The sequence below is a fragment of the Miniopterus natalensis genome, chromosome 11, assembly GCF_054644295.1.
Source record: "Miniopterus natalensis isolate mMinNat1 chromosome 11, mMinNat1.hap1, whole genome shotgun sequence".
In the NCBI taxonomy this organism is placed as follows: domain Eukaryota; kingdom Metazoa; phylum Chordata; class Mammalia; order Chiroptera; family Miniopteridae; genus Miniopterus; species Miniopterus natalensis.
The window spans coordinates 42,520,529-42,534,251 of NC_142091.1; positions in this window are offsets into that span (position 1 = coordinate 42,520,529).

A 13,723-nucleotide genomic window follows, 5' to 3' on the forward strand; every position below is an offset into this window, starting at 1 on the left:
GGCAGCCTGAGCCCCACAGGGGTTTCCGGTAACAATCCCTCTGATATTTCAAGTGCCCACCTGGCACCATACATAGTTATTACAATGTTATTAACTGTGTTCCCTAGAGGTGTTGGTGTTTTTTAATAAGCAAGAGTTTCAATGCTATGCAGAGACATATTTGAACCCAACATCCAACAGTTACTGGCTATATTTACTTAAGTCTAGGATAGGGGGAGTGCAACCCAAGTAACAAGAGCAGCTGAGCCATGGAATGAATTTTTGCCAGTAGTACTATCTACCTCACATAACATTAATGGGGATAAGATGCTTAGCTTGAAGGAGTTATTCAAATTCAGATTTTTCTCCCTGGTACATAATTGATTTGAAGATCAAATCTACCAAAATAAGAATCATCAGGGGGATTGTCACCAGCCGCAATGTTCCCTCAAGTGATTCATGTGAATTTCTGAGATTTTCTATATGAGTGCCACCGTCTTACAGCTCTTGCGGACTTCTTTTTGCACTCAGATATTGTGTCTTGTATCCATGTCTATGTCTAGTCTATTGCTGTGCTATGAGTCTACAGATGATAGAGTCAGTGTCTGATCCATCTCAGAATCTGTCACTTTTGAACACATTCTCTGTATATGGTAAGATCTCAGTAAATGTTGTATAAATGACCTGTGACTTCAAACTCAGATTCACAAACAAGTTCATTCCAGCACATCAGCCTCCTATTTCTAAGGAGAAAAGACTTTTGGTTTCATTTCTCATTCTCATCGCAATTCCTGGAAATGTTTTTGATGGGAATGCTTGTTAAGTGATTGAATAACATGGGGTGTGTGTGTGTGTGTGTGTGTGTGCATTAATGCATGGTTGGGGTCACACAAGATAAAGAATATAACAGAAACAGGGCAGGGAAAGAATTTGGGAGAAGAGACATGAGCACATTTTGCAGAGCAGTGTCTTCCTCAGGGAAAGTGCTTTAATTCCTTTACTGTTCTAATTCTCAAGTTACCCCAAACCAAGAGAGAAGCATGCTCACAGTGTTAGTGAAATTTGCTAGTTTTTATTTCCTGTAAAAGAGTATTATACTAGAATTGGTTTCAAGTGTTGAAGCTGTTTTTCAAAAATGGTTAGTTTCAACATTAACAAACCTTCCAACATTTCATTGCCTGATTTGGATGATTTAACTCCAAGGTGGCCTAAGCTCCTAAAGGAGTATTGTGTAAAAAATAAAAAATGCGGCCAGGCTGGGAGCGGCTCAGCTGTTTAACATCGACCTAGGATCCAGGAGATCGTAGTTCAGTTCCCGGTCAGGACACATGCCTGGGTTGTGGGCTAGATTCCCAGTCCGGTGGTGAGCAGAAGGCAGCTGATCAATGACCACTCTCTCATCATTGATGTTTCTATCTCTCTCTCTCTCTCCCTTCCTCTCCTTGAAATCAAAAAAGATATATTTTTAAAAAATTGAAAAAGCATACTCTGTGTTTATGGTGAGAGACAGAGAACTTTACTCTTTTCTAGCCCATATATTAGAGTTCTCTAGGAATGTTATTTCTGACACTTGTCCCTCAAACTTAAACTCATGTAAAGCACTTTGTTGTATTATATTTCTCTGAATATAATGTATTATAATATTGATTGCAGACCAGTACTGCCTGTCCTAATGTTATTCTATCTCAAACTTTTATAGTCTGATTTACTGGTATTCTTCAGGTGAAATTCATATTCATTCTTTCCAGTTCCTCCAGAAATTCTACCCACACGGTCCCTTTTCTTACTCTTTTCCTTTGATAAGAGCATTAGTGTTTTTTTTCTTTTTTAAAAAAATTATTTTTCAATTACAGTTGACATTAAAAATTATTTTGTTAGTTTCAGGTGCACAGCATTGTAGTTAGTTACATAATTTATGAGGTGATCCCTCTGATATTTCAAGTGCCCACCTGGCACCATACATAGTTATTACAATGTTATTAATTATATTCCCTAGAGGTGTTGGTGTTTTCTAATAAGCAAGAGTTTCAATGCTATGCAGAGACATATTTGAACCCAGCATCCAACAGTTACTGGCTGTATTTACTTAAGTCTAGGATAGGGGGAGTGCAACCCAAGTAACAAGAGCAGCTGAGCCATGGAATGAATTTTTGCCAGTAGTACTATCTACCTCACATAACATTAATGGGGATAAGATGCTTAGCTTGAAGGAGTTATTCAAATTCAGATTTTTCTCCCTGGTACATAATTGATTTGAAGATCAAATCTACCAAAATAAGAATCATCAGGGGGATTGTCACCAGCCGCAATGTTCCCTCAAGTGATTCATGTGAATTTCTGAGATTTTCTATATGAGTGCCACCGTCTTACAGCTCTTGCGGACTTCTTTTTGCACTCAGATATTGTGTCTTGTATCCATGTCTATGTCTAGTCTATTGCTGTGCTATGAGTCTACAGATGATAGAGTCAGTGTCTGATCCATCTCAGAATCTGTCACTTTTGAACACATTCTCTGTATATGGTAAGATCTCAGTAAATGTTGTATAAATGACCTGTGACTTCAAACTCAGATTCACAAACAAGTTCATTCCAGCACATCAGCCTCCTATTTCTAAGGAGAAAAGACTTTTGGTTTCATTTCTCATTCTCATCGCAATTCCTGGAAATGTTTTTGATGGGAATGCTTGTTAAGTGATTGAATAACATGGGGTGTGTGTGTGTGTGTGTGTGTGTGCATTAATGCATGGTTGGGGTCACACAAGATAAAGAATATAACAGAAACAGGGCAGGGAAAGAATTTGGGAGAAGAGACATGAGCACATTTTGCAGAGCAGTGTCTTCCTCAGGGAAAGTGCTTTAATTCCTTTACTGTTCTAATTCTCAAGTTACCCCAAACCAAGAGAGAAGCATGCTCACAGTGTTAGTGAAATTTGCTAGTTTTTATTTCCTGTAAAAGAGTATTATACTAGAATTGGTTTCAAGTGTTGAAGCTGTTTTTCAAAAATGGTTAGTTTCAACATTAACAAACCTTCCAACATTTCATTGCCTGATTTGGATGATTTAACTCCAAGGTGGCCTAAGCTCCTAAAGGAGTATTGTGTAAAAAATAAAAAATGCGGCCAGGCTGGGAGCGGCTCAGCTGTTTAACATCGACCTAGGATCCAGGAGATCGTAGTTCAGTTCCCGGTCAGGACACATGCCTGGGTTGCGGGCTAGATTCCCAGTCCGGTGGTGAGCAGAAGGCAGCTGATCAATGACCACTCTCTCATCATTGATGTTTCTATCTCTCTCTCTCTCTCCCTTCCTCTCCTTGAAATCAAAAAAGATATATTTTTAAAAAATTGAAAAAGCATACTCTGTGTTTATGGTGAGAGACAGAGAACTTTACTCTTTTCTAGCCCATATATTAGAGTTCTCTAGGAATGTTATTTCTGACACTTGTCCCTCAAACTTAAACTCATGTAAAGCACTTTGTTGTATTATATTTCTCTGAATATAATGTATTATAATATTGATTGCAGACCAGCACTGCCTGTCCTAATGTTATTCTATCTCAAACTTTTATAGTCTGATTTACTGGTATTCTTCAGGTGAAATTCATATTCATTCTTTCCAGTTCCTCCAGAAATTCTACCCACACGGTCCCTTTTCTTACTCTTTTCCTTTGATAAGAGCATTAGTGTTTTTTTTCTTTTTTAAAAAAATTATTTTTCAATTACAGTTGACATTAAAAATTATTTTGTTAGTTTCAGGTGCACAGCATTGTAGTTAGTTACATAATTTATGAGGTGATCCCTCTGATATTTCAAGTGCCCACCTGGCACCATACATAGTTATTACAATGTTATTAATTATATTCCCTAGAGGTGTTGGTGTTTTCTAATAAGCAAGAGTTTCAATGCTATGCAGAGACATATTTGAACCCAGCATCCAACAGTTACTGGCTGTATTTACTTAAGTCTAGGATAGGGGGAGTGCAACCCAAGTAACAAGAGCAGCTGAGCCATGGAATGAATTTTTGCCAGTAGTACTATCTACCTCACATAACATTAATGGGGATAAGATGCTTAGCTTGAAGGAGTTATTCAAATTCAGATTTTTCTCCCTGGTACATAATTGATTTGAAGATCAAATCTACCAAAATAAGAATCATCAGGGGGATTGTCACCAGCCGCAATGTTCCCTCAAGTGATTCATGTGAATTTCTGAGATTTTCTATATGAGTGCCACCGTCTTACAGCTCTTGCGGACTTCTTTTTGCACTCAGATATTGTGTCTTGTATCCATGTCTATGTCTAGTCTATTGCTGTGCTATGAGTCTACAGATGATAGAGTCAGTGTCTGATCCATCTCAGAATCTGTCACTTTTGAACACATTCTCTGTATATGGTAAGATCTCAGTTTACTATGTTGTATAAATGACCTGTGACTTCAAACTCAGATTCACAAACAAGTTCATTCCAGCACATCAGCCTCCTATTTCTAAGGAGAAAAGACTTTTGGTTTCATTTCTCATTCTCATCGCAATTCCTGGAAATGTTTTTGATGGGAATGCTTGTTAAGTGATTGAATAACATGGGGTGTGTGTGTGTGTGTGTGTGTGTGCATTAATGCATGGTTGGGGTCACACAAGATAAAGAATATAACAGAAACAGGGCAGGGAAAGAATTTGGGAGAAGAGACATGAGCACATTTTGCAGAGCAGTGTCTTCCTCAGGGAAAGTGCTTTAATTCCTTTACTGTTCTAATTCTCAAGTTACCCCAAACCAAGAGAGAAGCATGCTCACAGTGTTAGTGAAATTTGCTAGTTTTTATTTCCTGTAAAAGAGTATTATACTAGAATTGGTTTCAAGTGTTGAAGCTGTTTTTCAAAAATGGTTAGTTTCAACATTAACAAACCTTCCAACATTTCATTGCCTGATTTGGATGATTTAACTCCAAGGTGGCCTAAGCTCCTAAAGGAGTATTGTGTAAAAAATAAAAAATGCGGCCAGGCTGGGAGCGGCTCAGCTGTTTAACATCGACCTAGGATCCAGGAGATCGTAGTTCAGTTCCCGGTCAGGACACATGCCTGGGTTGTGGGCTAGATTCCCAGTCCGGTGGTGAGCAGAAGGCAGCTGATCAATGACCACTCTCTCATCATTGATGTTTCTATCTCTCTCTCTCTCTCCCTTCCTCTCCTTGAAATCAAAAAAGATATATTTTTAAAAAATCGAAAAAGCATACTCTGTGTTTATGGTGAGAGACAGAGAACTTTACTCTTTTCTAGCCCATATATTAGAGTTCTCTAGGAATGTTATTTCTGACACTTGTCCCTCAAACTTAAACTCATGTAAAGCATTTTGTTGTATTATATTTCTCTGAATATAATGTATTATAATATTGATTGCAGACCAGTACTGCCTGTCCTAATGTTATTCTATCTCAAACTTTTATAGTCTGATTTACTGGTATTCTTCAGGTGAAATTCATATTCATTCTTTCCAGTTCCTCCAGAAATTCTACCCACATGGTCCCTTTTCTTACTCTTTTCCTTTGATAAGAGCATTAGTGTTTTTTTTCTTTTTTAAAAAAATTATTTTTCAATTACAGTTGACATTAAAAATTATTTTGTTAGTTTCAGGTGCACAGCATTGTAGTTAGTTACATAATTTATGAGGTGATCCCTCTGATATTTCAAGTGCCCACCTGGCACCATACATAGTTATTACAATGTTATTAATTATATTCCCTAGAGGTGTTGGTGTTTTCTAATAAGCAAGAGTTTCAATGCTATGCAGAGACATATTTGAACCCAGCATCCAACAGTTACTGGCTGTATTTACTTAAGTCTAGGATAGGGGGAGTGCAACCCAAGTAACAAGAGCAGCTGAGCCATGGAATGAATTTTTGCCAGTAGTACTATCTACCTCACATAACATTAATGGGGATAAGATGCTTAGCTTGAAGGAGTTATTCAAATTCAGATTTTTCTCCCTGGTACATAATTGATTTGAAGATCAAATCTACCAAAATAAGAATCATCAGGGGGATTGTCACCAGCCGCAATGTTCCCTCAAGTGATTCATGTGAATTTCTGAGATTTTCTATATGAGTGCCACCGTCTTACAGCTCTTGCGGACTTCTTTTTGCACTCAGATATTGTGTCTTGTATCCATGTCTATGTCTAGTCTATTGCTGTGCTATGAGTCTACAGATGATAGAGTCAGTGTCTGATCCATCTCAGAATCTGTCACTTTTGAACACATTCTCTGTATATGGTAAGATCTCAGTTTACTATGTTGTATAAATGACCTGTGACTTCAAACTCAGATTCACAAACAAGTTCATTCCAGCACATCAGCCTCCTATTTCTAAGGAGAAAAGACTTTTGGTTTCATTTCTCATTCTCATCGCAATTCCTGGAAATGTTTTTGATGGGAATGCTTGTTAAGTGATTAAAGAATGTTCTTTGTAACCTGTTATCTTAGGCTTTCCTGCTTTCCTGCCAGTTTCCTAACTTATGTTCCACTTGAAAAAAGCTTTGTTCTGAATAAACTAAGGGAAAAGTAGTTCACCCCAAAATACCTAGAGATCCTGGAGAGAGCCAATGACCCTGGGGCCCACGTCTTTGACTGGCTGGTTAGTGTTGCAAATAGTGGTAACTGCTGATAAGGTATCAAAGGACATCAACACCTTAGAGGTGCATTTTGAGCTGTAAGTTCAAATCACATTTATTGAGAACTTACTGTGTTCTCAACTGTGATTTCTCAAGGACCCCTTGTTGGATATTCCTGCCAGTGAAGCCCGGATGAGACTATCTGAGCCTGTCAATGTGGCTCTAATAAGATGTTACTCAAAAGCAACAGAGTAAGGATCTTAGGAGAAGCACTAAAACGTTATAACAACATATGCTTAGAGAATTGTTAGTGTTTGGCACTGTCCTAAATGCTTTCTATACAGCAGTTCATCTATTCTTTCCAACAACAGCATGAGGAATGTACTAGGCTGCAGACAGGGCACTTGAGCACGGAGTGGTCACATTACATGCTCCAGGTCTCACAGGCACCACTACAAAGGTAACAGTTTTGGTGATTGTCATGACAATGTCAATGATAGTACAGATGCTTTCCTTCACCCCCTTGTCCACTCATGCACCACAGCACTGCCAGAAAGGGCTGAATAGCTTTTTCAGACCTTAAAGAAAGGTTAGGAAGATTAACGAGAATTATAATTTTGAGGGAAGGGGGAAAATGGTATGTTTCATGTGTCTTTCCCCATAGTCCAAAGGAAGAGCACTCCAAAACTTAAGGGGGGCAAGTTTTATTCACATCCTGTTGTTGTCAGCTCAGGCTGCCATAACGTAAAACCAGATTGGGTTTCTTATACCAAGAAATTTGTTGTTTGCAGTTCTGGAGCATCTAAATCAAGATTCTGGCTGATTAGTTTTTGATGAGGGCACTCAGTCGGGCCATAATCTTGCTGTTTGACAGCTTCCTTCCTTGGTTGGTTCACTTGGAGAGAAAGGGATCTCTCGGATGCCTCTTCTGAAAAGGGCACTGACACCATCACGAGGGCCCTGTCCTCATGAACTCACCCCACCCTAATTACATCACAATGTGATTTATATCTCTAAATCACATTGGGAGTTAGGACTTGAACAGGTGACTTTTGGTCAAACGTTTAGTCCATAACGCACCCCATTCCTACACTTTCTCGTATTTATATTCTCCGCCTGAGAGACAGACCTACTTCAAACTTTCTCACTGTGAATTTTCATTTTCATTTAAGAAACTCATCTTATTGCTATTTGATCTTGTCTTAGAATCCATCACCCTCTTGGCCCCGTTCCTAGAGGCCTTGTGATTCCTTCTTTCCCTCTGCACTTGGGATCTCTTGCTTCACTTACTCTCCAAATCCTCTAAATCGACTAATGTGATGACCCCCAAGTCCTGGGTTACTAAGTTCCTCACTTTCAGTGACCCTTGTGAGAGCCACTTCACTGACCATGTGAACCTGACCTCTACTGCCCCTGCAGGTCTGACCCCCTCTATTCCTGTGAACTACACCTGGCCCCAGTATTTCCTCCTCTTGATGGTCACGTGGTTCTCACCCCTACTGACTCCGTTTCCTCCTCCAACACGGTGCTGAGGGCGTCTCCCTCAGTGAGCCCAATCCAGTGACACTGTAATCCCCACAGCCCTGATCCCACCTTGGTGGCAGCTGTACTCTCTCCAGTACTATCACAGAAATCCCCATTCCTACACAGTCATCTTCTCTCTGTCCCAATGTACTTCTTGCCAGTTTTGTTCTTATACCTTGAGCACAGCTTCTTCGTTTCAAATAATCATCACACCACTTAAATGCCTGAGGAACTTACCAAAGATCTTTATTTATACACAATAATTTTGGATTGAAAACAAAGTTAATATATGATATACGATTATTCTTAGTTCAAAGCCATTATGGATTCAGTAAACAAATTAAAAAAACACCACCACCACCCATTCACGAATTGTCAACAGAAAATCGCAGTTTTCAAGGAGGAAGACATGTGGGAGAGAGGCACCAGGCGATGCAGGGGTTCTGTTGCTGTCGCCATTTGAAGATGATCATATTAGGAGGTCCCTACTGAGACTATTTTCCAGAGAACAAAAAGGAAACTATACTGTTTAAGAGCCACCCCCCCCCCCCACAGACAAAATTTTTCTGTTCCAGGATTTCTTCTGTAGACATGGGTCATTTGACCTCAAACTGAGAGTTTGCTTGAAGTCCTTTGAGGGTACAAAGGCACAGATTCGGCACTTTTATCTGCATGCTCTGAAGACACAAGTTTGGGCTGCTGTTCCCTGGATTGTCTGTTTTCAGGGTCTAGGGAGGGGTAGAGAGTGTGCCTGTAGATGGAAGCCAATGGATGCTCTATGTCCAACATGAAGAAATTCTCTCCTTTGTGTCAGGACTCCTTTAACTCATCAGCTTTGGGAATCCAGCATAAGTCATTGTTTCAGAAGGTGTATATAGGTTTGCAGAATGGGGATTGATTTCCCCTCTCAGGTTCTTGGTGGCTTTAGAGTGCTTTTCCTTTTTCTTCTGATCATAATGCTATGGCTTGAATAGCCTGTTGATAAGCGTTTCCTTACAGTTTAATAACAAAAAAAAATCTCTTGAAATATCAGAACCTAAAAACTATATATTGTTTGATATGTCATTACTGAAGTAATAGTTTTTAAAACCATTAATGGTGTAATCAAATCTGACTTTGTTCAGAGCCTTGATTAAAATGGCCCTTTTAACCTGCTCGTAAATCTTGTTCCAAAAGCCAGTCAGACCTTCTTAGACTTCTATAATACTGGACTTTGAATACTTATGCGTTTTGAACCATTTTTTTAAAAAAATAAATTTTTATTGATTTATTTAGAGAGAGAGGAAAAAAGGAGAGAGAAACATCAATGAGAGTGAGAAATTCGATGGGCTGCCTCCTGCACGCCCCCTACTGTCGATTGAGCCTGCAACCCGGGCACGTGCCCTGACCAGAACTGAGCCCACGGCCTCCAGGCGCACAGGAGGAGCCACGCCGGCCAGGGTTTTCTTTCTTGTCACCAGAAGTGGACATGAGGACAACAACGAGGGAAGAGCCCTGCAGGGAGGTGAGCTGCTTCTTCCGTTCCGTTGCATATTGTCAGCCCCACCAGCCCACAAGCGCAGCAGCCACGCGGGTCGGATTCCCCCAGCTGCTGCTCGCAGTGCGTGGGTGAGTCGCGCGGTCCCGCCACCGCGTGTGGCGTGGGTGGTGTGGCGTGTGGCGTGTGGCGTGTGGGTGGGTGGGCCCTCCTGCTGCCCTCCCCGGGCCAGGGCTTCCTCGGCCTCCACTTTCCGCCGCGCGATGGGCCGCCCCCGTCTGCGCCGCCTCCCGGGACTAGGCGCGGGAAGGGGCACCAACGACGGCACCCCGTGCGCGCAGCCCTCGGCGGGTCGCACCGTGGCGCTGCTCCAGCTCCGCTTCCGCGAGGCAGCCGCTGTACTTGCGCCCGCAGCTCCCGGTTCCCGCGGCCGGCGTGCCGGAGAACACGCAGAAACAGCCCCGCCTCCCGCCCGCGGCTGCCCCGTGGCCAGGAGGGCCCCGGCCTCCGGCGCTGCAGAGCCGTCCGGACCTCCTCGGGCGGGGCAAAGCATCCCGGTCCTCCGGCGGTGCCCAGCCAGTAGGCAGCCGCGACAGGGTACCCCGAGCAGGGAGGGGGCCACGTGTCCTCCCCCCGGGTTCTCAGTAGGAGCCGAGGGGAGACGCACCTCATCCTGCCGACTGCGCCAAGTGTTGGCAGAGGGAGGCTGCAAGGGGTGATTGGGGCGAGATCCCAACGTCAAGGCCAAGGCGGCGCGCGGAGCCGACATTGGGAGAAACAGCTCCTGCCCGACTGTGTGCGGGGCTGGTTATATAGACCCCGGGCAGCGGCGCGCTCTCGCCTGCGCAGGGACATTCTGCGGAATCGTTCTTACATAAGGCTAAGCCGCATGCGCAGGGACAGCATGCTGAATCATTCTTACATGAGGCTAAGCCGCATGCGCAGGGACGGCATGCTGAATCATTCTTACATGAGGCTAAGCCGCATGCGCAGGGACGGCATGCTGAATCATTCTTACATGAGGCTAAGCCGCATGCGCAGGGACAGCATGCTGAATCATTCTTACATGAGGCTAAGCCGCATGCGCAGGGACGGCATGCTGAATCATTCTTACATGAGGCTAAGCCGCATGCGCAGGGACAGCATGCTGAATCATTCTTATATAAGGTCACCGTCGTGGGCACGGGTGGGATGGTCGGGGTCGGGACAGTCCGCCCAGAGTTGCAGGCCCCACCAGCCCTCCCAGACTCACACCCGCCGTGCAGGGGGGTTCAAGAAGCAGCCAAGAAACCAGTTGAGCTCAGAAGTTGCCTTTCTTTGAGCTTCCTCCACTGTTTCTGCAGACTCAGAATTGGGCATCTCTTCCCTGAGGTCATTCCGGGTTTCCTGTAAGATTTTAATTAATTCAGACAATTGGGAGATGCTGATAGGCTCTTGCTGTGACTGTGACTGGAAGATCCACTGCATGATGGACTGAGCCTGAGGAAAGTTTTTCACTCTGTAGATGTGAGGATCCAAAAGGCTGCGCAATTGAGATTTAATAAACCCAGTTTCACCAATGGAAGATTTTTGGCAAAAGTTAACAGTGTTTACCAGAAAACTCTGCAGACCACAATCTGGGAGGCATATGTTAACCCAGGTGTCATAACTTTTCAACTTTTGCATGAAATTGATCAGTTTTTGAAGCTGCTCTTTGGGATCAGATACTTCCCAGGATTTCACATCCTCTAGGAAAACCCTAGCTTCCTCCCTGACACTCAGTAATTCTTCTCCATCCTGGATCTGGGCAGTGAGGCCAGTCAGAGCAGTGTAGCTGTCTTTCAGTAACCTAGCTACCTGAAGAGGATCCTTAAAATCACTTCTGTGGCTGAAGAGAATGATGTCCCAAATGGGCACCAGCTGAAGCCCCCTGTCAATGACATTCCAGGTTTGATTACAGGCAACTAGGCCAGCTTTCCACTGCAGAAAGCCATTTGCTTCTGGTGGGCCACCTGTCTGTGTCACAAATAATTGGACTTTGGTTTGGAGATTTTGGAAGTTTGTGCTTTCGGTGGCAGTTTTTGAATGAGAGTCTGACACCTCTGCACCTGCAGCTACTTTCACTCCAGAGCATCTTATGTAAGCATTCAGGGCCTCTGCTGACTGCTGTTTTACTTCTTCCAGCTGCTCCCTTCGGAAACCCTCTGAAATGGCTTTCCACCAGTAGATTCCTCCCAGGTGCAGAGGGCCCTGGATGGCATGAGAGCCAAACCTTTGGAAGAAAGCTTCAGTCCTGTGCCTCAGCAAGGTGAGTCTGTCTGGGTCTTCAGGCTGTCCCAGAAGGTCTTCAATGCATTTCAGTTCCTGGAGAGCAGCCTTGGAGAACTGGAGCTGATCAATGGGAAAGTGGCAGGAGGCAAGTGGGACATAACTGAACTTGGTAGAGCAGAAATAAGAGTGATCAGAACGTGACTGTCGGGTTTCCGTGGATTCTGAATGTTTGCTGTGGTCCATACCAGCTTCCAAGCTAAATCCCCAACCTCTGTCCTTGGCTGCGGCAGTTACACTGAAGCCCAGCTTCTCCATTGTCTGGGTGAACATGGATTCTGCTTGAGAAGATGTAAATTCCTTGGTTTCCATCCGTGTGCCCTGCTCAGGGCCAGAGAAGGTGAATTTCTTGGGGACACTCAGTAGGTTTTCTCTCCTCTCTAGAAAGCTCCCATGGTGGCTTGTTATGTAAATTCCCTGCAGGGCTAGCCCTCCAGATGCCCATCTCACCAGATCTCTGTCTGGGACATTTTGCCTGTGAGGAAATGTGTCCTCCATGAGGCTCTGTTGTCTCTGCATAGTTTTCAAGGTTTCTCCTGAGGTCCTTTTTGTGGGTGGCCCGTGCTTTTGGGGGGTCTTTGTTGCCTGCCTCAGCTCTGCTGCTTTTTTCCTCACCGCCTCTTCTTGTTGTTGTCTCCCTTCTGGCACTGAGTCTCTTTGTACCTGCTGGGCCTGCTCTGCCTTCTTTTCCTTTTCCATTTCCACCTGAGGCCCCTGTAAAGCTGAAAGGCTATCTGAGCATGACAGATGAAGCAGCTTCTCCAGGGCCCCTTTCTCCCAAGAATGCTTGGCCTGGGATTTCAGCTCCTGGAGATCTTTTTCTCCTAGGTGTCGCAAGGCCTGGGCACAGGTCACACCCAGGTGCTTCTGTAGCTTTGGCAACCAGATTTCAACTGCAAGTCCTACTGCGCTCAGCAACTCTTGGAGATGTTGCTTTTTTTTGTCTTCTTCTAAGGGCTTACGAGGGGTGGATTTTGCTGTGCCCATGGCTGTGGAAAGCAAAGACGCTTATTTAGCTTATGTCATGACCTTTGAAATGGACAGGCACATGGTCAAAATAATGAGTTTCCTAAAGATGCAAATGTTTAAGGCTTTCTTATCTCCTCCTTTCATTCTTTCAACAAATCTATTTTTTTTTTTTAAATGTATCTTTATTGATTTCAGAGAGAGGAAGGGAGAGAGAGAGATAGAAACATCAATGATGAGAGAGTTGTCATTGATCGGCCGTCTCCTGCATACCCAGACTGGGGATCGAGCCCTCAACTTAGGCATGTGCCCTGACCAGGAATTAAACCCTGATCTCCTGGTCCTAGGTCGATGCTCAACCACTGAGCCTTGCTGGGCCAGGCAACAAATCTACTTTTTTTTAACACTTTAAAATGTGTGTGTGTGTGTGTGTGTGTGTGTGTGTGTGTGTAAGACATCTTTGTGAGTATTCTCAACATGGACTTCTTTTATAGTTGCCAGGTGAATTGCAACTCAGTAGCCTGGCTTTTAGCACATTCTGTTACACAGAATCAATTGCATGTGGAGCTTTAAGCTGTGGTACCACCCATTATCATTTAAGGTTAGTTTTTGTTAGACTTGTATTGAATAGTTCTCTCCCTGTCTTTGCATTATTTGTACTTAGGTCATGTAATGTTTATTAAATCTCCTGATGTTTAAAATGCACTTGTTGATGTCACATCATGGTGGCATAAATTCTTTTCCTGTTGGTCCCCATTTTAAAACAACAAATTAGACTCTCATCCTTGAAGAAAAGTGCCTCTGTGGGAATTGTGGAACTTAGCACATTATGTCAAGGGGTGTCAGAGGAATTTTGTCCACTTGGATCTGGT